This window comes from Candoia aspera, chromosome 3 (genome assembly GCF_035149785.1).
Source record: "Candoia aspera isolate rCanAsp1 chromosome 3, rCanAsp1.hap2, whole genome shotgun sequence".
Lineage (NCBI taxonomy): Eukaryota > Metazoa > Chordata > Lepidosauria > Squamata > Boidae > Candoia > Candoia aspera.
This window is the reverse complement of record NC_086155.1, coordinates 93,854,922-93,880,984: the sequence shown is the minus strand read 5'-3', so window position 1 is coordinate 93,880,984 and position 26,063 is coordinate 93,854,922. Positions and strand designations below refer to the sequence as shown.

General features: G+C 38.4%; 1 long non-coding RNA gene across 1 annotated transcript; it reads right to left on the bottom strand.

The window, feature by feature from the left end:
* Nucleotides 1-6,298: 6,298 nt before the first annotated feature.
* LOC134493665 (uncharacterized) lies at nucleotides 6,299-25,433 on the bottom strand. The gene is made up of 2 exons (XR_010067594.1): nucleotides 24,167-25,433; nucleotides 6,299-6,682 (listed from the first exon to the last, which is right to left on the bottom strand). It is a non-coding gene; the product is annotated as an uncharacterized LOC134493665 (long non-coding RNA).
* Between the last annotated feature and the right edge of the window lie 630 nt (nucleotides 25,434-26,063).

The window sequence follows — 26,063 nt, the reverse complement described above, 5'->3', positions numbered from 1 at the left end:
CTTTAAACATCTGTGAAAACGGGTGGTAATACATGGTGGTGACAACACAAGTTAAACTTGATCAGATCTGCTTATGAGCATTATTTTCTAGATTTATGCATATAGGTTAAGTACGATATAAGTGCAAGAGTCTGTGGAACAATGGTCGCTCTGCTATCAACAGTGATCTATGGGCCTCTTTCAGTCTGAGAGAATTGCTCTGAGATCCAGTACTGTAGTAACTTTAACAAAAATAATAGTGAAAAATATTTGAAGACTGTTTAAAAGCAAAGTCTTCCCCCGGAGGTGAGACAGGCCTCCTCGCTCCTGGACTTCTGTAAAAAACTAAAAACCTGGCTTTGTCAGCAGGCCTGGAATGGGAAGGGGAATAGCCACTCTTGGGGATGGCTAGCACCCTAGAATGCTTTTAAAAGGGCCTGTTATATTCACAGACTGATAGAGAACTCTCAGCCATCTAGATTCTATCCCATTTTTATTTTTATTGTATTTATTATATTTATAATTATCTTGAATTTTAACTCTGTTTTTATTGTAAACCGCCCAGAGTCCTTCCTTTGGTGGGGGTGGGGGAGATGGGTGGTGACAAAATTTGATAAATAAATAAATAGTCATAAATATGAGCTACAGTATATGTCAGCCTCATGGGGTAAATCAGATAGGAATCACAACCAGATGAGCTAATTCTACTTTATTGTAAAGCTACAGTACACTGACGGAATCTTGCAAGTCTGAAAATATCTCTCTCCACCATCTCCTTTACAGCCCAAGAAACAAGGAAGAGCCCCTTCTGAGTCTCTTGCCCCGCCCACTATCCAACTGCAAGCTATGCTGTCTCTTATTTGACCATTCCCTTGGCAGAGTCTCTTGGCCCTGCCTCCCAAGATCTTTCCCACATACCATCACAGTATATTTCATCTCTTGCTGAAATTCTGAGTAGCTGAAATTCATATGATAGTGGAATTGAGGATAAAGGGGTCTCAGGATGTCCATTAAGCTGTTACCTGTGCAGAATAGTGACATCACATGATTAACCATGTCGAAAGGTTGCACTGATGACAAATTCCTTTCACAGTTAAATTCATGGAGTTGGTTTTAATATTTAAAGCCTTAAGCGGAATCATCCTTCTGAGGAACCACTTACCTCAATATGAATCTACCTGGAAAATGGTGTCTGTAGGAGCTCTCTTAAGGACGCTTGAAATTTTTTTCTGCCTGGGAGCTACATTATACTTTATGGCCTGCCTGGGGGTTGCAGGTATAAGTGATGATGTCACCAGAGTCAGTGGGGCCAAAATGTTTGGCCCAATTTCCTTGTGCTTTGGTGGGGGATGGGATAGATTTTAAGAAACAAATGGATATGAAGCATCTGCAAGGCTTGAGGCAGTGTTTTTCAAACTTGGCAAGTTTAAGATGTGTGGACTTCAACTCCCAGAATTCCCCAGCCATCATGAGTTGAAGTCCACATACCTTAAAGTTGCCAAGTTTGAAAAACACTGCCATAAGGCATCATTTTGCTGCTTAAAAGTCCGATAAATTCCCAAAATGCCCAAAAAGGTAAAAAATATTCATCCTACTCAATCCAGGGAGGTTCAAGGGTACAAATGGGTGCTAGAAGCCTGCAAATATATTTTACATTTTACCCTTTTTGTTTTAAGATCCACATTGCCTTGACTATTCAATTTGAATTAAAAAAATGAAATTTAAATTGAATAAACAAAGAAAAAGCTGACCACTGCTGTTTATTTGCAGAAAGGACATCTTGTTCATTAAATCCAAATCTAGTTTAGGTCTACCTTCCAATAACAGTTGTCATTATTGCTCATAGGCACCCTAACTCCTTTGCTTGCATTATTTATTCATTTATTTACAAAGAAAATAGAGCCCTTTAACACGGTGTGCACAAAGATTATGAGTGTTGAAAACCAAGTCCAGGGTTTGTGGCTCTTGGGCTCATTATGTCGAATGTAGAAATTGTGGCAGACGTAACAGGAAGTAGAAACTATACACAACGCAGAAAAGATACTGTACACTGGAAGCAAAGCAGAATTCACATTACATGCAGAATCCAGAATCTTACCTCAAATAAGAGCTTTAATAGCTTTACCTTTTATTTTGGGAACATATAAAATTCTGGGAACATGGCACCTTTCCTTAAACAAAGCAAAATATGCTGACTCTTTAAGTAAATGTCTCTCGATGGAGACTCAAGACTCTGTTAATAGATTTTATAGTAAAGTCTCTAGTCATCTTAGACATACATTTGTATCTTTAATTGCATTCCTTATAAAATATAGACTTTGTACAGTTATGACTAACAAGCAGGCAATTTCTGATTTATGGCCTGGAATGCGTGGCTTTAATCGTATTTCCTGCTGTGTTCAAGTAATTCATAAAGATACACTGGTTGGTGAGTAACTTAGATATTTAGAGATGAAAGTGATTTTAAAAAAGCAAGTTCCCCCCACTTTACATTTTAGCAGTCATGCTGTCTGCAAACATGCAATGTATGAGCAGCTTCCGAGACACCCAGGCACCATTCTTGGAAACTAACTGCTTGCTTTTTCCTTCTTGCTTTTTTTTTTTCCCCTGGTGGTGGGTAACTGTAATGGAAGTGTGTGAAAAATTGCTTCAAGGGTTTTATGTCTCCAGTTTAAGGATCTGAAATCTAACAACAGCAAGCTTGTTTTAAAAGTTATATGGGAAAATGTAGTGGACATTTCAGCCACTTTTTAGATATGCTGGTGCAGTTGCTCAGTAGGATTTTTGCCAGTAGGGTAAGTTACAGCAGTGTTTTTCAACCTTGACAACTTCAAGAAGTGTGGACTACAACTCCCAGAATTCCTCAACATGCTGGCTGGGGAATTTTGGGGGTTGAAGTCCACACATTTTAAAACGGTTGAGGTTGAGAAACACTGAGTTACAGGAACAAAAGTCCCATCACCTTTATTACTACATTTGTCTGACATAATTTGATCTGATTCCTGTGTGAATGGAAGCACCCTAATTTCATTCACAGAGCTGATACTGTAAGGATAAACATGAAGGTAAATCTCCCCACATGCATGCTGCCTTGGTTTTCTTTAGTAAACACAGGATATAAATTACTGTGATTAAATAAGTGAAATAATCCTGAGAAATTACTGACATACATTCTTCAAAATTATTTAGATGGTTTCCAGGAGCCAAAATACATAGAAGGGAAAAGGTGAAATGACTTCTTTTTCCATATGAGGCTTTCAACATGTTTTAAGAAACACCTTTTAAAAAAAATTCCCACAACTAATTTCCTCTGTCCTATTCCCCACTGAAATGGCAGGCTTTGCAGTGCCAATTGCCAACCCCTTTTAAAGCAGGCAAATGCTTGCAAATGGTGGTGTCTTATGAGCTGAGCAATAATATCTCAGAGAATACAATCCCTTCTATAAGGATTTAATTGTATTTTAGTTGTACCTGGGAGATCACGATTTATTTAAAAAATATTTAAAGTTCGGGCAACTTCACATTAAAGAGGTACATTTCATTCTTTATTTTTAGTTTAAGAACACTGTTAATTCATATATACAGGCCTACACATGAAATGAATATAATAATTTTGTAACTTCTGGTCTATATTTGAGCCTGAATGTGCAGGGGTTCCCCGAGGCCTGAAAAAATATTTCAAGGGTTCCTCCAGGATCAAAAGGTTGAGGAAGGCTGATATAGACCAAGGAAAGGCTTGTTGATCCTAATGGATTTCATTTCACCACAACTCTCTCAGCAATTGCTTCTTTGAGATTGTGTAAATTCTTGTTTCTAACTGCCTTATCTTCTGTAGACTTCTTTTTCTATTGACTTTGATTTTTTCCAAGGATCAGGGTCTTTCCTGGTGACTCCTGCCTTCGCATTTGTGTTTAAAATATTTAAGCTTAAGCCGTATTATTAGTACTGGTGAGCAATGAGTCATCTGATTTTACTTCATCTAATAATGAATGGGAGCCAGTTTGGTCTAGTGGTTAAAGCTCCAGGCTAGAAACCAGGAGACTGTGAGTTCTAGTCACGCCTTATGCATGAAAGCCAGCTGGGTGACTTTGGGCCAGTGACTCTCCCTCAGTCCTTGGAAGGAGGCAGTGGCAAACCACCTCTGAAGTCTTGCCAAGAAAACTGCAGGGACTTGTCCAGGCAATCACCAGGTGTTTAAAAAACTGACTTGAAGGGACCAAAAAAAAAAAAAGTAGTGAATTATTTGTTCTTCTTGTAATCCAAAATATTCTCAGCAATTTTTTCCAGCACCCCAAAAAAGGTGTTCTTTTTTACTCTGTTCAGCCTCTCTGATCTATGTTACGACTGAGAAAACCATGGCCTTGACGATACATCCTTTATTGTCAGTATGATATTTTGCCCTTTAAGGAAGTGCTATCTATCTCACTCCCACTCCCTCCAAGGAGCTGTTTTTCTTTAGAAAAAATCTGCCATGCATCTCTTTCTTCTCTCATACTGTTTCAGAGAAACTTAAGAAAAGTCCTGCTGGAAAAAACACAAAGCTTTCTGCCTTCTATGGTGTTTAACCATTAAGAAGTTATTTCAGCCAGTTAATTTGGCCAAGGTGCAGGTTAAATTACTCTTGGGAAACACTGCAGATATCTCAGAAGCTGTATTTTACAAAATGCTTATCAGCAGTTTAAATGCCCCAAGAGATATTCAATTAACCCAATTTTTTGAAGTTCATATGACTTACTGCATGACATATAAATCAACCATGCAACCTGAGTTTGAAAAAAAAACAGTAGGCTAAAGTGTAGACAACTAGTTTGTTTGTTTATGAGATTTGGGAGCTGCCCAACTCCAAAATTACTCTGGCCAGCTTACATCAAAAGTAGGAAAAAAAGCCCAATACAAAGTTTGCTTTCTGCTTTAGTATGTTGCATTTAAGTTATTGGCAAATTCTAATGTTCTGTGATTTTTCATTTGGGTTCTCTTTTATCCTTTTTCTTTTATTTGTTATGCAGTGATACCCAAGGCAATTTAGTTTTTTATAGTATCAATCAATCAATCAATCATATTTATTACACATTTGGTCCTGGAAAAACCAGGTTGATTAACAATATAAATCAACCAAATCACAGACATTTCAAACAGATACTTGAATCACAAAACACAGTACCAAAGCAGTAAATAACAATACCTGGATAACTTCAAACTTTAAAAATATTTGAATGACACTCTTAAAAACAAAGTTCTAAAAGAGGAAACTGAAGTATAAATGTAGCCTTTAAAACAAACCTGAGAAGGAACAAACCAAACTTTGATGGGAAGGGATTTCCACAAAGGTGGTCTCACCACTGAGAGGGCCCAACCCTAAGTGAATTCTGAATGGTCTCCTTCTGGGTGAGCACTTGCAAAAAACTATTCAGAAATTTTTGGATTACCTTCTAGGGCAAGGTTTCCCAAACTGTGAGGTACATCTCCCTTGGGGAAGTAGACAGAGTCCAGGGGAAGTGTGAAGAACCTTTTAGTTGTACATTGTTACAATAAATCCACCTTTCCCAAAGTTTTATTGTATTGTTTTCATGGTTCATTTGCATTCTTTTTGGTGTTCGGATTTTTAGGGTAGGTGTGTACATTAAGATTATGCTAAAGGGAGATGTGATGGCAAAAAGTTTAGGAACCCCTGCATTAGGGTGACTTACATGGTCTTAAAGCCATTTAAGGATATATTTGTCAAGAATGAATTTAATATATATTAATTAATAGATGTAATTAATATTTGAATGTTTAAATATTTAAAATATTAATAAATTGATAATTTATTCTTTATTAATATATTTATTTAATTATTAATTACTACATTCACCATGGACTGAAGGGAAATCTATAGGCAACCAATACAGCTGTGCCAAAAGAAGTGTCATATGCTTGAGAGGCTTGGCTGACGTATTCTGGACTCACAACAATATCTGAACTTCCTTCAAGGACATTGATGGGCAGCAATTTATAGTCATTTGATCAGGAGGTAACCAGTGCCTGATGATTGCTCTTTTAATTGCAGCAAGGTTTTTATGAAGCAAACTCCCACTCTACCCCTCTAAGCTTCTAAGTCAGATCAGGCCCAAGTAATCAGAGAGGGAAATTCCAACATTGTAATCAGTACCCTGTTCCAAATTCTCGTAAGGTAGACTTGCAAAGTAATTAAAAGCGGTTCTTCTTCAGGGAAAATTTGCTGGGCAAATACCATAGATAATTAGCACATCGTTAAGTAGAACTGTGTGCTCCCAATAAAAAGGCAATAAAAGGCAAAATCCAGCTGCTTTAGCTGATCAAAGAGGGTTACAAATTTAATTTATTGTGTATCAGTGCTTGAATGGGTAATACATTGATGCTAACACCATGATTTGTCTCCACAGGATTATTCTTCACTTCTCCTATTGATGCCAGTGGGGAAAGTTCCTTTTCTTGCATATACATAGAAGTGCATTTGACTGTGCAAACAGAATGAAATTCAGCACAAGCACTTGAGAACTCAGTAGCTTTTAATGTCAGGATGAATTGAAGCATTTCTCTCCCGAGATTAATAATATGGAGCAGTGTGGTACAATTTATATAACAATTTTAAGTGGTCAGAACTCTGTGTGTGCGTGTGTGTGTGTTAGGTATATAGTTCCTCATCATTTAGGTCAAGTATGTGGTCTTCAGGTAGCTTTCATAACTAGAACCAGAATGCAGCATTTTTCCCATGTCAAAACAATCTACATCGTTGCATATACTGTACGGCTGAACACATGACTTTATTTATCACATTTATATGGCCGCCCATCTCACAAACAGTGACTCTGGGCGGCGTACAACAATCAGATATTACTGTAGATAGGCTAGTAAAGTTTTTCCTATTGGTTGCAACTTCTAATTCTTCTTGGTCTCTCTTTTGGTGATCCCAGTGGTTGACAATTTTTTTTAAAAAGCTGAAAGACAGCACCTGTGTGTCATTTTTAAAAATGGCTTAACATTTCTCTCTCTCCATCTTTCTCTTTTGGCTGAGCACTAACAAAGACAAAGTTATTGGAGCAGAAAATGCCCTCCTCTGCACAACTTTTGCCTCTTTTCTGTGATCTGCACAGCTTGAGACACATAGAGAGGTCAGGATGTGAAAGCTCTCAAGATTGACACAACAACTTCTCTGTTTTCCTTCTCATAAGGCTCTGCAGTGGAAGTGGGGAAATGTACTAACTGGAACCTTTACAATGATATTCCCAACAGCACCTGCTGTAGGCTGTGAGTACTATATTTGCACAAGACAACTTCCTTCCTTGTGGCACCGAAACAGGTGTGATACCATAAATTTGTCTGGGATGAATAAGCTGGCATTGTGTGTTGGTTTTAAATTTCTCATTGATCTCAACATAGAAATATTGTCTGTGTCTTGAAGCAATTGCTCTGTGCCACAGCAGAATTTGGCACTTTCAGGAAATCCTTTACATGCTGAATACTAAGGGAAACTCAGATGTTTCTGCCACAGACACTCTTGCCCCTTCCAGAAGTTTCTGGAATATGTTTGGAGCGCAGAAGAAGTTATGACAAAAAGTTGCACTAAAATGTTGATTTGCAGGAAATGAAAGTTTACATGATCTTCTAACCTTTTGAATGCAGGACCCACTTTTAATCTACACATTCAATTTGGAAACAGCCCCTGGACATTGTTTTTTTTTAGTAGATATTTGTCATTCTCTGCCTTTGAGAGGTAGTAGGATAAATCCATACGGAATAAGTGATAGCATAATAGCGAGGAAATTTGAGCAGATGTAATTTTGAGATGTAAGACCCTTGTGTGGCGCAGAGTGGTAGGCAGCAGTATTGCAACCAAAACTCTTCCCACAACCCGAGTTCGATCCCAGCAGAAGATGGATTCTCTCTCGGGTAGCGGCTCAGGTCGACTCAGCCTTCCATCCTTCCAAGGTCAGTAAAATGAGTACCCAGCCTGCTGGGGAAGGTGACGGCTGGGGAAGGCAATGGCAAACCACCCTGCTATAGTCTGCCAAGAAAACATTGCGAAAGTGGCATCTCCCCAGAGGGTCAGACATGACTTGGTGCTTGCACAGGGGACCTTTCACCACAATTTTGAAATGTACCAAGTGCTGAATTTCTTCTGCTGCTGCCACCAACCCAATTGTACTGGAATTCTATGTCAATTTCCCCCTCTTTGGACTTTCTATTAGTGTAATTTTTTAATGCAGGGCTGGCTCACCATTACTGCAACCCACCTTAGGATAGCTAAGCACAACTCCACCTCCTGCAAAGAAATCCTAGTGGGGGATTGGCAGGCAGCCACTTGGCTGTGGGAAAGGCTTTGGTGTCCCAGTGGTATAGTTGGCTTGCTTGCCCATACTAGTTTGCACTCTGAATAAATGCACTTTGCAAAATGAGACCAGTATTATCACCTCCCATCTATGTCCATCATGCAGCACTGTACTTTTATCTACTGGAGTAAAGTAGATTGGAGGTGGGAGGATGTAAGGAAAGTTCTACTCAGGAGTAGCATGAACACTTGAATTCACACAGATAAGCAAACACTGGTCACTTCATCATCCACTGTGAAATTTCTAGGCAATCTGTAATAGTAAGTTGTATTTTAATTCAGCCACAAGAATAGGGCCATGATCAAGTGCACCCCTTGCGTATAGATGATCCCAGTTTCCCACATCTCTAATTAAAATGTTCTCACCCACCAAACTCAAGAAGGACTTGAATCTGTAACCCCTGAAAGCAGTCGCTGCTCACCGAACAGTTGGAGCTGGCTATATCAATAGCTCTTTCCTTTACCTTCTCATGCAAGATTTGAGTTTTTTATGGTCCCAGAGTCTTCATTTGCTTGCCTGATTTATTCATGGTATTTATATGGCCATCTAATTCGCAGATTGTGACTTGGGGTGGCTAACATAGGATTAAAAACAAAATAGCCAATAAACATTAAAAAAAATAGATGAAACAAACAACACAAAACCGTATACTATTATATATTGTAATCTATAGGAAAAATGATTCAGGTAGACTCTTTCAGCAACCATTCCAATTGCCCTGGATATACTTCAATATTCCTCCAGAAGATAACCCTTCTCTAAATTGAGCAATTTAGAGAAGGCCAAGAAGATAAGCAGAAGATTGGTGGTCTGCTTTCATCCCTTTCTTTTTCCCCACACCATGATGTCTCTCATATCTGGAATATATTGTGGTTTCACTATACATTTCACCTGTTCCTATTGAGCAGGAAAAAACTGGGCAATCATACACTTGTATCCCTCCAAAATATTTCTCTGCTTGAAGAGACTCAAGCCATTTCCACACACTATATCAGGAATCAGTGATAATTGGAGCAGTGTTGCAGGACTTCTGGCTGTGGGATTAATTCTGCAGGTTAACTGGTTCAGCTGTTGCTCAGGAGAAAATGCTGGGGTAATAGTTTGCTGGTGCTTTCTCTGCAGCTGCAACTGCAATCTTCTAACATCTTGGGATTCCACCCCCATCTCCTGGAGAGCAAGGCTACTTGGCACCTCCCTCCCCCACCACTTTCCCACCAGAGTGCCTTTGCCTGTATTAGGTGCTTCTAAATGACATTTTTGTCCTGTTTAATTAATGGGATTTTATAGAGAAGGATGCTCCTCCTACATGGAAAATTTCCCTTTGTAACCATTGTTTTCCATATTTCTAAATTTCATTAAAGGGAAAAAATAGCTCATAATATCTGGCAGTGGTAGGAGTTATTTATCTGGAAGGACCTTTACTAAACATTAGCCAAATTAATGTTAAATTAATGTGCATTACAGTTACTGAGCAAGTTTAAAAAGATACGAGTAAAACCACCCAGATTTTGAGGAATGTGATATGGTTATCATAGGACAGGAACTGAACTTCCATCATGAAGCAATGCTGGGATGTATGTAGTTGGCTTGGAGTTATGGGATAGGCTGGCTTTTAATCCAATCTGTAATGATGCAGTAGGCCATGAATCTTTACCCACTGTGCTGTTGCTTCAGAATTTTTCTTTAAATGTATATAATTTAATTATCAAAATAACAAATACACTAGAGGTAAAAGTTACTGACCTAGAATATTACCTTCCAGCTTCTGAGCATGACTGATTGTACAGTGATGTAAAGTGACATGAAAGCCAAAGGTATAATTGTTCATTGTAGGCCTCAATTTTTATTTCTAATATTACTCTGAAAGATGAAAAATCAGTTGTTTATTTTTGGCATATTTTATCTTAGCAAAAGAATACATAGTCCACTTTCCCCCATTATGGGGATAAATCTGAATTAAATTCCAAGGGATTTATTTAATGTCCCTGTAGACCAAAATCTAAACATGGCCTTCATCCAAAAGCTAATTTAGTATTTTCAGAGACTTACAAACTATAAGTAGGAAGCCAATTAGTATGCAGCCAAAAAGAAGAAAAAGAGAGGGGGAGGGGGAGGGGGAGAGAGAAACAGTAGAGGATCCAAAATTCCAAGTTAGCCTAAGCTGAAAAAGCAGCAGTTATAGGAAAATTCAGAGCAATTTAGCAGCTGATAAAATTCTAATTGTGTTGAAATATTTTTTTTTCTTGAAGAAGATAAATTCCTATATCCTACCATTTGCCTGGGTTTGTAACAGTTGATTTGCAAAATATCTATTCAACTGTAATTTATTAGAGAGGGTTTCTCTCTCAGGTGTTGTTGGATTTCAAGTCCTAGCAGGCTTATCCAGTTTGGACAATAATGAGAGATGCTGGAGTTCCACCATTCCATCAGAGAACATGTTAAAAAATAAAAGCCCAGTCTTTCTCGGTTCCACCAGGGGATTACCCACAGAGGATCCTGCAGGAAACAGTTTATCTGGGTCTGTTTCAATCGAGATTGACAAGATAAAAAGTTATTCTGGTAGATGATCTTCATTGAGGTCTAGCTGTCATATGCCAGTCCTGGCCTTAGTAGACTTCTCAGCAGTGTTTAATATTATTGATAGTGGTATCCTTCTAGACTGCTTACAAGAATTGAAAGTCAAAGGCATCATTTTATAATTGCTCAACTCCTACCTGAAAGGGTGGCTCTACTCATGCTCCTAGGGGAGATATACTTGAGTCCACAGAAGCTCCAATATGGGGTCCCACAAGCTCAGGGCTCTTCCCCATGATGTTCAACATTTTCATTACATGAAACTGCTGGAACAAGGCACCCATCAGTATAGGGTGAAAAGATTAAAGGTCCCATGTGCAAGCACCAAGTTAGGTCTGACCCTTTGGGGGGATGCTGCTTTCGCGATGTTTTCTTGGCAGACTATAGCAGGGTGGTTTGCCATTGCCTTCCCCAGTCATCACCTTCCCCAGCAAGCTTGGTACTCATTTTACCGACCTTGGAAGGATGGAAGGCTGAGTCGACCTGAGCTGGCTACCCGAGAATCCAGCTTCCGCTGGGATCAAACTTGGGTCGCGGGGAGAGTTTTTGGCTGCAATACTGCCACCTACTACTCTGTGCCACATGAGGCTCTCTCTCAGTATAGGGTGAGGTGTCACCAATTTGCTGATGACACTCAGTTCTGCGCTATTTAGGTTTTTCAAAGTAATAACCAGCACTACCCGCAATGACCAGTTCTACTTTACCACCCTGGGTGAAGCCACTGATCCTGAGGAAATGTGAATCAGTGTCTGGAAGCTATGACAATCTGTATGGGGAAAAATTAAATCGGATTAAATCCTACCAAGACAGAGGAGTTATTGGTCAGTAGACATCTGGGCTTTCTGATATCACAAGCCCTATGAGTTACTCTGGATGGAGTTATGCTCTTTCTCTAAAGGACATGGTTCATGACGTGGCAGAACAACCACACCAATATAGAATTAGATTAATAATAAAGTCACTGCATTGATTGCTATAGGCTTCCAGGCCCAATTCAAAGTGCTGGTCATTACTTTGAAAATCCTAAATAGCACAGCACTGGAGTACTTCAGTCAAAGTCTTGAACTGAATCTGCCTGTCCAATCTGGCCGCAAAGAGAGGATCCTTCCCTTGTGAGGATTTAGATAAGATGTATGGAATACTCTCCCTTGGAAATACATGCAGCCCCCACTTTGTTGTAGTTCCATAAACAAGGGAAAGCTGTTTTACTGAAACATGCTTTTGGTCCCAGCTGACTGTCTGTGGACATTTATCCTGAGTTTTATCTTGGAGTCTTTTTCTTTTAATTGTTAAAATTGGTTAATTTTTGTTTTTGATATCAATTTGGATTTAATTATTTATTAAGTTTTTCTTTTTGCGTGATGTTGAACATCACTCATAGTCTCTTGAGGTTGTGTTGTGTTGTACATACTATGAATGAATGAATGAATGAATGAATGAATGAATGAATGTTCAGCCTTTCACCATTTAGCGGCCCAGCTTATTTCCTCTTGGTCTTAGTCTGGGCTACTAGTTAAATCTATGACACTGGGAAAGACTCTTGATCTTCTCAATCTTGGGCTTCTTTTCTACTCATCTGGTAATTAATCACTGGGAATGCAAACATGCCATAAGCAGAAGTGAGGGGGAGAGGTGGGCACAGAAAAACAGCTGAAAGCCCTTGGGTGAAACAAAGAACAAACAGCAGCAGTTCATTATCAAAAGGCCCTTCAGAAGGGAGCAGGCAGCCCAGCAGCCCACGGCAAAATAGCCAAGGAGGGCAGAAACCAATGACCACAGCCAGCTGGAATGGAGGTGTCTGCCTACCTTGAAATGAAGTGCAGCAAGTTGACCAGACAGCACTGCTTGTGCCAGCACAACTCAGAAAGCATTAGTTGTACAGCAGGAAAAGCAGGGTTTCCTTTCCAATAGGCTGGGGGCAGGCAGAGGACATTGTGCATTTCTACTCTCAAGAAATAGTTGGGGCCTGAACTTGCACTGTGGCAAGCTGTTCATGCAATTCATCCTCAAGAACAGATGTTTGTAAGAAAGGACTGTGAATTCCAATCAGTTCTGCTGCTGAAAACAGAGCACTGGACAGGTACAAACCCATTTTCAGAATTAAAGAATGCCAAACTCTTGAATTCTGAAAATGGGTTTGTACCTGTTGGATTAGGCTAAAATGGGATTATATAACTTGTGGTTCAGCATTGTTGGGGAATCCAGACATTTTATTAGTGTGTTGTATGATTCATGCCATCCAATTCAATTGTAACCTGGCTTATTTGAACATAGTATGCTTTGCAAACTCCAAATGTTTGGTTATCCTGCGTTCTGAATTTATTATATTGTGTGAACCCAGTCAAAAAGTACTGCAGGTAGCTCTCATTATTTGGAAGTAATTATTATGGTCATTTACCAGAATTCTGCAAATTAACAAATAAACAGTTTCTGTTTCAAGTAAAATAAAGTACAAGTATAAAATTGTAATCACTGAGGTGATCAAGGTGTGTTGAGTTTTATGGACACTGTAATAAAATTTTGCCACATTCAAGGAACCCAAACTGTACCGGTTTGATAGAAGTAGCTGTACCTAAATTAAGTCAATTGTCTGGGTACTTCACCAAATAGGGGGTTATGAAACAATCCCTTACGTTCTTATTGAAAAGTGCAATATAAAAGAACATAGGCTATAGATTCAATGTTTTTTTCTCCACAAGGGTACAACCTGTCAACCCTTTACACAAACTTAGTTCATATGGAACTTTTTAAATGTTTGACCTTGAGAACAAGACTTGGGAAGCTGCTAATGTTAGTGGTCTTCAGAGTATGAGAATAGTTATTTGATTTTAATATCTTGCCAGTCAGAAAAAAGAAAGAGTCTTCACTGTCCAGAAACATATTCCTAGGGTATGGCAGATTGATACAATTTGCCTCTCAAATGCTTTGCTTGAGTTTGATCCATCATCAAAACAACCTCTTCTGAGAACCGCATAGTGTTGTAGTCTTGCAAGGAATATCATTTCATGTTGATTTGTAATTATCCATCATAATCAAAGAAACTAGACATTCTGAGCCACTGGGCAGTAATACAGATCCATGCACCCATCTCTATGTTACAGACCAATCTCCTTCTTTAATACCTATTAGGTACACATAATTGAAATTTAGTCCTTAAGAATTTAGACTGAACTCTTTCCAAATACTCAAAGTATGTTCTCAACTTGACTCCATAGAAAAGTTACTCGGGTGACTTAGCTGAATGTAACTTTAGCACTGTAGAAATACATTTTCTGTACTGTGCAATGTGCAGCATGTTGAATAAAGTTCAAGTTTATTTATTTATTTATTTACTGAGGGACCGCCTCTTCCCTGTTACATCAACCCATCCCACCCAATCATGCAGAGTGGGCATGTTGCGGACCCTGTCGATAAGATTATTCTGTTTGGCGGGGTCCAGGAGGTGGGCCTTCTCTGCAGTAGCTCCCGCCCTCTGGAACATCCTGCCCCCAGAGGTGAGGTTAGCCCCATTGCTCCTGGCCTTCCGGAGGAACCGGAAGACTTGACTCTGCTGCCTTGCTTGGGACAGGGAGGGGAATAGTCACGTTTGGGGATGGCTAGTGCCCTACAGTGCTCGTCGCACACAAGGACTGAGTTAGATCATCTGCCATTTGGATCTTATTTTTATTTGTATTTATTGTCTATTTGTAATTGCATTTTTATGTATCATATTTTTATATATTGGAATTATATTGTATGTTTATTATCTTATTACTTTGTTGGAAACCGCCCAGTCTCTCTCTGGTGGGAGGAGATGGGTGGTGACAAATTTGACAAACAAACAAACAAATAAATAAAGTAACCACTGCTAGAGAAAACCTTTTTTTTTAAAGTTCAACTATTGTAACCTGAATTTATGCCTTCATCAAATTTTGCCGTAAGTCAGGGAGGGTCACTGCTTTGGCTCAGGTTAAATACTGCACCACACTGTTGTTGTGTAAGCAAAGCCAAAAAGTCTCACACCAGCCTGCTAGAGATGGAGTTTGGCTAGATTCTGTGTTGCCCTTATAAAATATTGTGTGAACCCTGTCAAAAAGTACTGCAGGTAGCTCTCATTATTTGGAAGTAATTATTATGGTCATTTATCAGAATTCTGCAAATTAACAAATAAACAGTTTCAAGTAAAATAAAATTGCTTGCCAGGCAGACTCATACTTTTGAAAGTAGCTCTGTTGTAGCGGAAGGCAACTTTTGTTTTTTGTTAGTGTAGAAGAAAAGAACTTGCCACCCAGTACAATGAACCTAAGTTGACTTTGTGTTAGGAAATAGCTAGCTGGAGTCCTCATAGAGGTTGCAAATCTCTCTGAACAGAAGATGTGGACCCCAATAAACACACAAGGAAACGGTATGAAACAACTTATTTAAAAGATGTATATGTTGGCCTGGCATATTTTGAGGTTAGTTACATTTTCCTGAAAGGAAGACTAGGTCTTTCCCAAATAAAGTACTTTTAAAATTAGGAGTACCATATCTGGGCTGCAAAAATCAGACCACTCACTGGCAGCAAATTGTATCAATTTGCCATACCTAGGAATAAGTTTCTGAGTTTTATGTATCTCTTTACTGTCCTCTTATGGTTATCCAGATTTTTATATCCAGAAATGGAAGCCCTATTTGAAATGGCAGACTAATCTTTGGTTTACTGAGAAACAAGAGTAATGGAGACAAAGAATGTTATCTTTCCTTGGTAGATGGGATATAGGGGGGCTGGAATGACAAATTCTGGGTCATTTTCCTTTGGCTAAATATGATTATTCTTATGCATCTAAGTAAGTGAGATACTCTGACTTCCTATGGTCTAAGTAATGTAATGATGCAATGAATAAAAGTGATACAAGCCTAGGGCAGTGAAATGCCTCTCATGTTTTAAGTCCCTTGCTTTTATGACTTTTTGCTCCCATTGATCCCATGCGCTGAATCTTGGAGCTGCAGTTTGCATCCAAAATAGTTTGCCTAAATAGAGGGGAATTTTATTCTGTTTTCATCATCAAGATGGAATCAGCTGCATGGCACTTCGTTTTTTTTTTTTTAACTTAAGCCTAGAGATTGTTTTCTAGCTCAGGGCCCCTGAATTTATAAATTCTGTTTGTTGACCAGGTAAGGAAAGAAAGCCAAGTCTCGAGTATTTATATCAGATGCTGCTTCTTCTCACTAGCAAGTCATAGGACTGAATAATATAAAAAAGTTTCCTTCGACCTGATAAAAGGCTTTGACATCTGAGCATGTGCCATTTATAGCCATTTTCAGTATTAAGGTCTAATTACATGTTTCCCTATATTCTATAGGCTATATTCACATGACACACTGGACCACAAACCAACCAAAGCTTAGCCTTGCACATGCAAACCCAGTAGGTATGGTCAGTGTGTCACAGAAACACAGAAAATTGAGTAAATCATGGTTAAGTATCTATACAATGTAACTAGGTCCCTTCTTTTTCTTATATGAATTACAAGTGATGAGGTAGTATGTGAAGATGGGGACTTCTTTTTCTTTCTTAGCCAGATCAAGCCCCAGGATGACCATAAGTGATATTAACCAAGTCTCCATTGATAGGATTAGTGTCTGTTTTTACTATCTCTTCTGGAGCCACTCACGGACCACACCAGTCTTATCTCCACTTGCAATTGTCTGCATAACTAGAGGTAGTTAACATTAAAATCATTCTGTAGGAGGAATGAGCTTGTCATAGTGCCTTATTTCATCAGAAATGCATCAATTAGCACTGATTGTACTTGATAATTAAAATGATTTACACATCAGATGGTGTTATTGACATTTGGGGCAACCACCTGTGCCATCTCCTGTAGCCAGAAGTGATGAGATTTGTAGTGCTTCCCCTCCTCCTCTTATCATTACAAGGTGGGGAAAAATGATTTTAAAGTAGTTTATTTAGCCTTGGGATGTCTGCCTTTTTCTTTCTTCTGATAAATTAGTTCACGGTAATTCTTTTTTGTCACTGAATCTTTTCCAGCTTGGGAGAAAAAGGTAGTACTGATATGAATGTTTCTTTTTCGTATGCCTAAAAAAATGTGAATCTTGGCATCTGAGGAACAAAATCTGGCTCAGTCTCTGTTCTCTTCTCAGTCATGGGCTCCTACAGAGAATGTTCAAGCTTCATTATAAAGACAAGTTGGGAGAAATTAATGGCTGCAAGACTGTAATTTTGACAAGGCTGTTATTGGCAATGTCAGGATTTTGTCACTCCCTCTCTTTGCTTCCGCTGAATTCTTTGGTGTGTTTACTTCAGGGTGAAATATTCTCAGTTCATTCAACAATTCTGTAAGGGCTGCTTTCCATAGTAAAAAAAATAAGGACTACCTGAATGCTCACAAGCAAATACAATTAATTAAGAACTTTCAAAGGTCCAAGCATGTGTCCCCTCCCTCTTCTCTAGGCAAGAAACATTTGTCAAGAAAGTGTGTATTAAGGAACAACATGAATAGCATAAAAAAGGAGCAAAATTAGCAAGGAGTGAGGTATCTCCATTTCTTCCTTGATCTTGAATTTGATAATAGGCAATGTACAAGTCATATTTTGTACATTTTGTATAAGTGATTTAAATTAACCACCTTCAATATTCAAAACAGAATTTTTATTAAATTGTATTAGGCAGTAATCCTGGAAAAGTAATAAGTCTCGCAGGTTACTGGCTGTTAGATGTTAAAGACATTGAGCAATATAATATTGTATTTTTTATTTGAAGTCATTGCTAGAAAGCATAATGTCTTAAAGGTTACTTAAGAGATTCTTTTTTATGGAATGTGAAACTCCCACAGCTATCACACTTCCGAGTTCTCTTTCTCAAGAAACAGTGGCTAGTACAGATCAATCTGTGACCTCGACTCTGATGAATTTATTGTTGGTTGGTGTTAACAGACTCTTAACTCCAGTAGTTAAGATTTTAGGGAGATTTTTATATCATGGCCCTTCCCAAGCAGGGATTGGATCCTATTGTGTGTCCCAACTATACTCTCATATCCAAATGTAGACAAGAGGTCCGTACAAATCCTGAGGGACATTCCACTTCATTTGAGACTTGGATGCACCAGTATCTTGCTTTAATACAGGCACAACACATTGAAGCTACACCTCACTTTCCCATAGAGTCACTTCACTCTTGTGTTTGGAGCTGAGGTGGCTCCAACTGCCCTGGCAGGCCCTGAGATCTTAATTGCTGCCTTATTACAGATTATACTTGTTAACATCGTGCATGCAGCTCCAACTGCCCAGGTTTTGATAATATTAGAATCCTACCTGATATAAAAACCTTTAATTCAAAATGGATGGAATCCAGTTGCTATAATTTCTATGAATGTTTTGAGAGGTTTTGAAATTATTTCTAGAAGTGCATTTTGAGATATTATGGGCTTTTCAGTATTTTGCATCTTGGAGAAACAAATATGCATCTGGGCCCCACTCTAGATCATGAGTTTTTAGGCTGTGTTCTGATTCTTTTATCTCAGTATAGTAATTCCTAGATGATTTCTCAGTTGATAAATTTATCTCTAACTCTGGCACAAAGGAATCAAGATGGTTCAGAATTTCTTTCCATATCTGGGACAAGATACAGTAAATGTTACTAATGTGATCTGAATTTTGAAGCTAAGTTGTATTTCAAAGGCCTGTTTCTATTCATTCATACTATTTTCAGTAAATTATTGGTACTAAACAATTTTATTTGGCAGAAACATTCTTTGAAATTTTCATGCATAGATTACAATACCCTGCTGGGAAATGTGGATTTTCCTCACTTCCAAGCTTCTAATTGATTATTTAGTTTCGCTTATAAATTAACTAAGGATTTTAGAATGTACTCCTCTTTGGATATGTAAGGCTCTGTTGCAGCACTTTTAAAAATTTGCAGAGCATAACATTAACCTTAATTTACCTCAGATTGCTTCTTGGCAAGTAATTCAACCTAAACATTGTTATTTAGGTGCTTTAACGTCTTTGATCTTTCTGGAGTTCCACATTTGAATATATTTTTAAGAAAAATCCAGTCCAGGTTTCTTGTGTTGCTTCGTAAATGATGCAAACTCCAAGGCATTTTATTTCAATGTTACTGAGAGTTCATATTTTTAACTGTCGAGAAAATATGGTTTGCTAATATTTATATAGCATTAAAGATAAATGGTTCTAATTGCATTTTCTTTGTATTAACTTTATGTTACTATCACTATTAAAAGTAGGTGAAGCAATGTATCTGCAGAAGGAACAAGGGGGATCAGAAGGCAAAAAGCAGTATTGTGGCATTGTAGTGTGGGTCCCACCCCTTTTTCATGCATCATGATGTTATACATGCACTCAAAAGGGGCAGAGATTGTAGAGCGCTGCTTTCATTGTTCTGATGAAAGCAGCAAGGTCCTGTGGATGCCCATAAAGCTAAGTATAGATATTTCAATCAGTATTACAAAAGATGTTTTGTTCAACCCATTTTCACAAAACCCCAAATGGCACTGATTACACAGCCTCTAGGCCAGTGATTTGGAGCAGTGCTAGCTAAACCATGTTTGTTTTATGCAAGTATCACATAAAAGTATGTAGGAAGGAACCAAGTATCTTGAGAAACTATCCACTTGGATATTGTTAGCTAATGCTAACATTAGCTAATGCTAATGATGGCTAATTAAGAATGTCTAGTATGCAACTCTCTAGAGTTCTCTGTGACATAAACAGCTAGTAGGAACTATGGAATAAATACATAAATTCTCCTCCATGTGTTCCAGACAATTTACACCCAGCAAATACAGTGAGGTTATTTTGGAAGCAGCTGGAATTTCCAAATTGGAATTTGGGGATTGTAAACAACACTAGCCATCTTAAGCAATTATTATTTGTTAATACCAAGGATCTTTCCTATCAGTTTTGGAAAAAGGCAGTATCCTGGAACTGCTAGTAGATTCTATACCCAAATCATAAAACCAATATTCAACATATAATACACCAATAGCACTGTGACAAGGCATCCCAAAAATGATTGGCTATAACTTATTTTCAGTGGTGTTTTAGGAAATAGTGTTTTGGCTGTGGGTGGATACAGGTAACATTTCCTTTCCCCAGCTAAATGCATGGTGCACATTTTCTTGCTCCCATGAAGAATTATACAGTAAGATAACCTGGAATAATATGGTGATCAGCATGAGTGCCCATGGAGAGAAAGGCAGGAAAGAACAACTTTTCGTGTAATGATTTGTGTAACAGCTTCATGGCTTGGCAGAGTAATAGAGTTGTCATTGATTGCCAAGTGATTTGGAAGACACATTGAGGTTTCTTTGCACAATGAATTTCCTGTGCTTAAAAGTACTGAGCCTTTCTTTGAGAGAGGCCCCCTCGCACTTTTGTGGGAGTATGACCTACCTAGCCTTTAACTGTATTAAACAAAGTAATTTTCACAACCACTGCATTATGCTTTTTGGTTCTTGTAATCAAGGGTAACGCTGAAGTTTTATCCAGGTATCATGAATACAATGCATTTAGTTTCTTTTTGACTGTGTCCACTTACTAGGCTTACTGTGCCGTAACTGATTCTGCTCCTATTAAAATCTACGTATCCAGGACAAATCTGTTTGGGGCAAATTTCATCTGTATTGCAGTCTATGACAAGAGCCACAGACAGTGGTCTGTATATAATCTGCAATCTGGTATGCTGTTATTGATGTGTAAGTACATTTCTACCCAATAGCAATCTTGTCTAAAACAACAGCTTTAACTATTAACTACTAACCTGGGGTAAGTTTTACCTGTCATAAACTGAACACTGTGTGATATTTTATCAGGTCAATGTTGCCAGAATGAAAGATCACCTATTTGTAAACACTGGAAGTTTTACTGTGCGTTTGAGTTGTTTCCTGCCCATCTCTTTAGAGCAGTGTTTCTCAACCTTGGAAGCTTTAAGCTGTGTGGACTTCAACTCCCAGAATTCACCAGCCAGCTTGCTTGCTTGCTGAGAAATTCTGGAAGTTGCTTGCTGCTGGCTGGGGAATTCTGGGAGTTGAAGTCCACACAGCTTAAAGCTGCCAAGGTTGAGAAGCAGTGCTTTAGAGAGTATCACAAACAGTAACAGACTAAGCTGAAGAAATAGTATTATTGAATATTAATTTCCCTGCATATATTAGATGCTCTGGGGTATAGCTAAGTGAGTAAATGTGGAAAATGTCTTTTTTTACTTTTTTTATCAATCCCCAGTTACTTCTCCCTGTGGTTGAATCAGGATATGAAGCCATTAACACAAGATGTGGTGTGAAAGATGAAGAGGCTCCTTACTCTGATTTATCTTGAATTCCCATTTTTCACTTTCCCTATTAAGTCTTACTATTGTTGTTTTGGCGATTGAGCTTTCTAAGTCTTTGGAATGAAACTTTTTGCTATCCATATAAGAAATTTCCAGGAATTTTCAAAGTAAAGAACAACTGAAAACTGATTTGCAGTAAATTCTAAACTATTTTATGCATTTTGGTTTGGTTCACTGATATGAAGGAAGAAGCATCCCATTTTGCTGTCCTAAGACATACTTCGTCTCTGTTTTCCAAGTCTTATAAAGTTTGTTGTGGTTTAGTTTTCTTGTCTTCTCTGAATAGTTTGAAAAGAAAAACACATCCATATACAGTACATCAAGTCCTATTTATATACTATCATACATTAAAATCTGTTGCAAATTATCTTTTGAATTGCTTTATGGTTGAACAATGTTTCATTGTTGATTCTTAAAAAAGAAAATATAAAGCACTAAGAATCCATAATTCATGATTTGACTTTGTGACATGGTGTATAGTGGCCTTTTAATTTTTTGGAAAGTACTTTTTTGATCCTTTGTAAACTCCACACAGAGCAAGGATGACTACCTAGAACAGCCCTAACCCAGGAATGTTTCCTGACCAGCCAGGTCTCTTCATTTAGGCCAGTGAGGTATAAAGCTTAATACACTATAAAGCTGTCCCTAAAATCTGAAGAACACTGATGTTGTTGTTGTTTATTCGTTTAGTCGCTTCTGACTCGTGACTTCATGGACCAGCCCACGCCAGAGCTTCCTGTCGGTCGTCAACACCCCCAGCCCCCCCCAGGGACAAGTCTGTCACCTCTAGAATATCATCCATCCATCTTGCCCTTGGTCGGCCCCTCTTCCTTTTGCCCTCCACTCTCCCTAGCATCAGCATCTTCTCCAGGGTGTCCTGTCTTCTCATTATGTGGCCAAAGTATTTCAGTTTTGCCTTTAATATCATTCCCTCAACTGATGTTAGCATGGTTTAATCCCTCCCTATGGTGGTTATTGAGAGCAATTACAAAAAAATCCTTTATTGTGCCCTTATGGAGAAAGGAGTATTGAATCCATAGTCTACATCCTGTTACACTGCATTTTTAAAAAATAAGGATACAAGGATCTTCCTTTGAATTCCTCATTTAACTACTTACCCAGGCAATTTGATCTATTCTACGTACAGCTTCTATTATCACACGAATATGATTCATTTTCTATGAACATGGCCATATTTTACTATACTGTTTATAAAACCAGCCATACTTTGATTTCATCAGTGACCCTGCCATAAACGATGCTGTTTCATTTTGTTTCATCTGCTGTAAACTTGAATTCTGGTTATTGACCATAAAAAATTAATACAAAAAACAAACAAACAAAAAACAAACAAACAACAAAAACCTAGAATAGTTAAAAATAACTCTGTTGAAATTTCTCCCAAAATTTTATAAAATAAATTGAGCAACAAAATAGATGTACTATGTCTTACAGGTCTACCCATTTTACCCCCCAACTATAAAAGAAAATGGGTTTTGTCAGATGATGAAAAAATATATATGAAAAGTGCACCCCCTGATTGCTAAGAGGTGTTAAATGACTTCAGGATTGACTTACTGTATTTTGAAATATTTGGATATATTTTCCTTTGAAAGCACATTCCTGAGCCTTGCTAGAAAATGCTTTAAAAATAAGACCCACAATAAGGAAAAAACAGCATTAGTATACAAGAATGGAACAGTTTTACACCCATTCACAAATGGGCCTATATACATAGTACAATAAAGAAAAGAAATATTATGCAAGTATTTATACTTTAGATGCAGAGTAATTTGTTGTCACTAACTCACATATACTGTAAAAAAGGTAAAGGTTTCCCTTGACGTAAAGTCCAGTCGTGTCCGACTCTAGGGGGCGGTGCTCATCTCCATTTCAAAGCCTTGGAGCCGGCGTTGTCATAGACACTTCCGGGTCATGTGGCCAGCACGACTCACGGAACGCCGTTACCTTCCCGCCGAAGCGGTACCAATTAATCTACTCACATTTGCATGTTTTCGAACTGCTTGGTGTGCAGGAGCTGGGACGAGCAACGGGCGCTCACCCCGCCGCGCGGTTTCGAACCGCCGACCTTCCGATCGGCAGCTCAGCGGTTTAACCCGCAGCGCCACCGCGTCCCAGTCACATATACTGTAGATCAAGGTTAATAGATCATTATTTTTCAGTGGCGATATACTTTGAATATCAGATGTTGGGGAACAGGAATATTGTACTCACATGGGTTTCCTAGAGAAATGTGACTGACTACTGTGGGAAATAGGATGCTGGACAAGAAAGGCCTTTGATCTAATGTCTGATGTTATTGTGTATGTAGAGATTTATCTACGTTCTACTGAAGAAAATAGCCTCTCATTTCTCAGACCACCTCAATTTTCGGAATACTCACTGATGTTCTTTGGAAGTAGATTCAGGACTAAGCATTTCTTCAGGCAGCACAAAATTCAAAATTTGGAGAAAACCATGTCTGAGATAGATTTTCACAGAAATAGCCATATTCATAGAGGCAGATGGTTCTAGCAATGCCTGTAAGTTCCAGTTTAGAGGTCATGTACTCTGGATTTTAAAGTCAAGCAGTAAGAGCACCAGTTGCCTTCACACTTCCTTGGAAGCACTAGATGAAATGCTGGGCTAGAAGACATTAAATGGCCTTTATACTTCATATACCTTTGGTGAGGTGGGTGGCCATATAAATTTGATGAATAAATTAATAAATATGAGCAAAGAACCATGGAAAGATGCATGCATCCAAAACCACTGCTGTATCAATCAGAGCCTTTCCTAAATTGTCACCACCTTATGATCTCTGCTGAGTTGATACCTGTGGCAATAACTTTCTGTAAATATTCTAAATCTGGCATTACTGTGTTATTCTGGCATTACTGTGAATCTGTTGGTTCAAATGCCACAAACTTACCTGCTGAGTTTAAGCTGAAATTCTACTGCTGCCATCTTCTTCAGGTCCCACTTTCTGAACTTTTGTCATACTCTGAACATTCTCTCTCAATGATTCATTTTATTTCATTCTATCAAAAATTTTTCTAAATGACATACAGAAATATTTTAAAATCCTGTCCCCTTCCTTCCAAGAAAGAAGAGAGATAGCTCCAAAGCAGGCATTGTCCTTTGGCACTGATTCTGATACATATTTTTGCTGCTTCAGGGATAACATGAACTCTCCAAAAGACCTTTGAGTTGCAGTTAGTCTATGTGCAGATGGTACTTCCCTTGCTGAAATACCCACAGGGCAAATGACAATTGCTGCTGAGTTCTCTGGCAGAGCAAGAAAAGAATAAGCTGTGTAGAGAAAGTGTATCTACACATAATTCCCCAGCAACTCTAAGGACAGGCTGCCCCTTTTCTTTGTTCTACAGTAATGAGTATTTTATTTTAAGATTTTCATACATTACAGGAAACTCAGTGCAGCTTGAGACATAAATCACTGAAAGGGTAATGTTTTAAATAAGCCAAATAAAATAACAAGAGTAAGGAATGAATACACAACTTTTCATTCACAGCAATCATTACATCTAGAATTGTCCTTCCATAATTTTAACTATTCCTAAATATCAATATTTGTTTTAACATCCATTTAACTATGCAAATATTTCTTTTCTTAAGATGTCTCAGTGTCTGCCTTCGATTCCTTTATTATGATAAAAAAGAGATAATTAAAAAACAGTTGTAACTGCATCAGTGTACAGTAGGTTATTTTTATGTTAATTATAATTGTATGTGTTATGATCTGAAATTAACTATCACAAGTGTGCTTTCTGCAATAATTTGTTATAATCACTTGGAAAGTACTGGCCTGAATCTTACAAGAACAGAAAGATCTCATGATTTCTTTAGAAAAAAAATCTTTTGGCAAGTGAATATTGTTGTCAGTTATGAAAAGGAATCTGATGAAAAATTAGGAATCTGTATTATTGAAACCAAATATTCAATAGAAATCAGACTAATATATGCAGATGCAAACTTCTGAAGTATATTACATGTAAGTTAAGCTGTGAATTGCAAAAAGGATGCAAAAAAGGATCATAGTAGAATATGGGGATTTCATATCACCAAGGTACTAAATATCTTTCTTCCTGTTTTCTCAGAACTCATTTGTGCATATGTGTCCCAATGGGAAGGCTGTACCTCAAGGCTGAACACCCACTATACATGCCAAAGATCCCAAGTTCGTCTTAATTCGCCAAGATGTTCAAGCCAGTCTCAGTACTATAGGGTAAAGGTAAAGGTTTCCCTTGACATTAAGTCCAGTTGTGTCCGACTCTAGGGGGCGGTGCTCATCTCCGTTTCAAAGCCAAAGAGCCGGCGTTTGTCCGTAGACACTTCTGTGGTCATGTGGCCGGCATGACTAAACGGAACGCCATTACCTGCCCGCCGAAGCGGTACCTATTAATCTACTCACATTTGCATGTTTTCGAACTGCTAGGTTGGCAGGAGCTGGGACTAGCAACGGGAGCTCACCCCATCACGCGGATTCAAACCGTTGACCTTCCGATTGGCAAGCTTGGCAGCTTGAAATAGGCTTCTGAAAATCAGTATCATTCAGAGGCATCTGGAGCTGTGAGGGTGCAACATTTCTGAGCACCTTTCCCAGGCTTAAAATTGCAAAAGTCTCCCAGTCAACTAAGGACTTAAAATTGACTTTATAATGTAGGAGAGAACAAATCCCTCTCACAATGAGGTCCTTACGACCATGACTCTATTCTGTCCTGGTTGAGTGTGTCAGTAGGCAATAGCCCTCCTCTCTACAACACACTGTCCGTGTCTTCAAGATAGTTTGACTAAGTACTAGGCAGCTT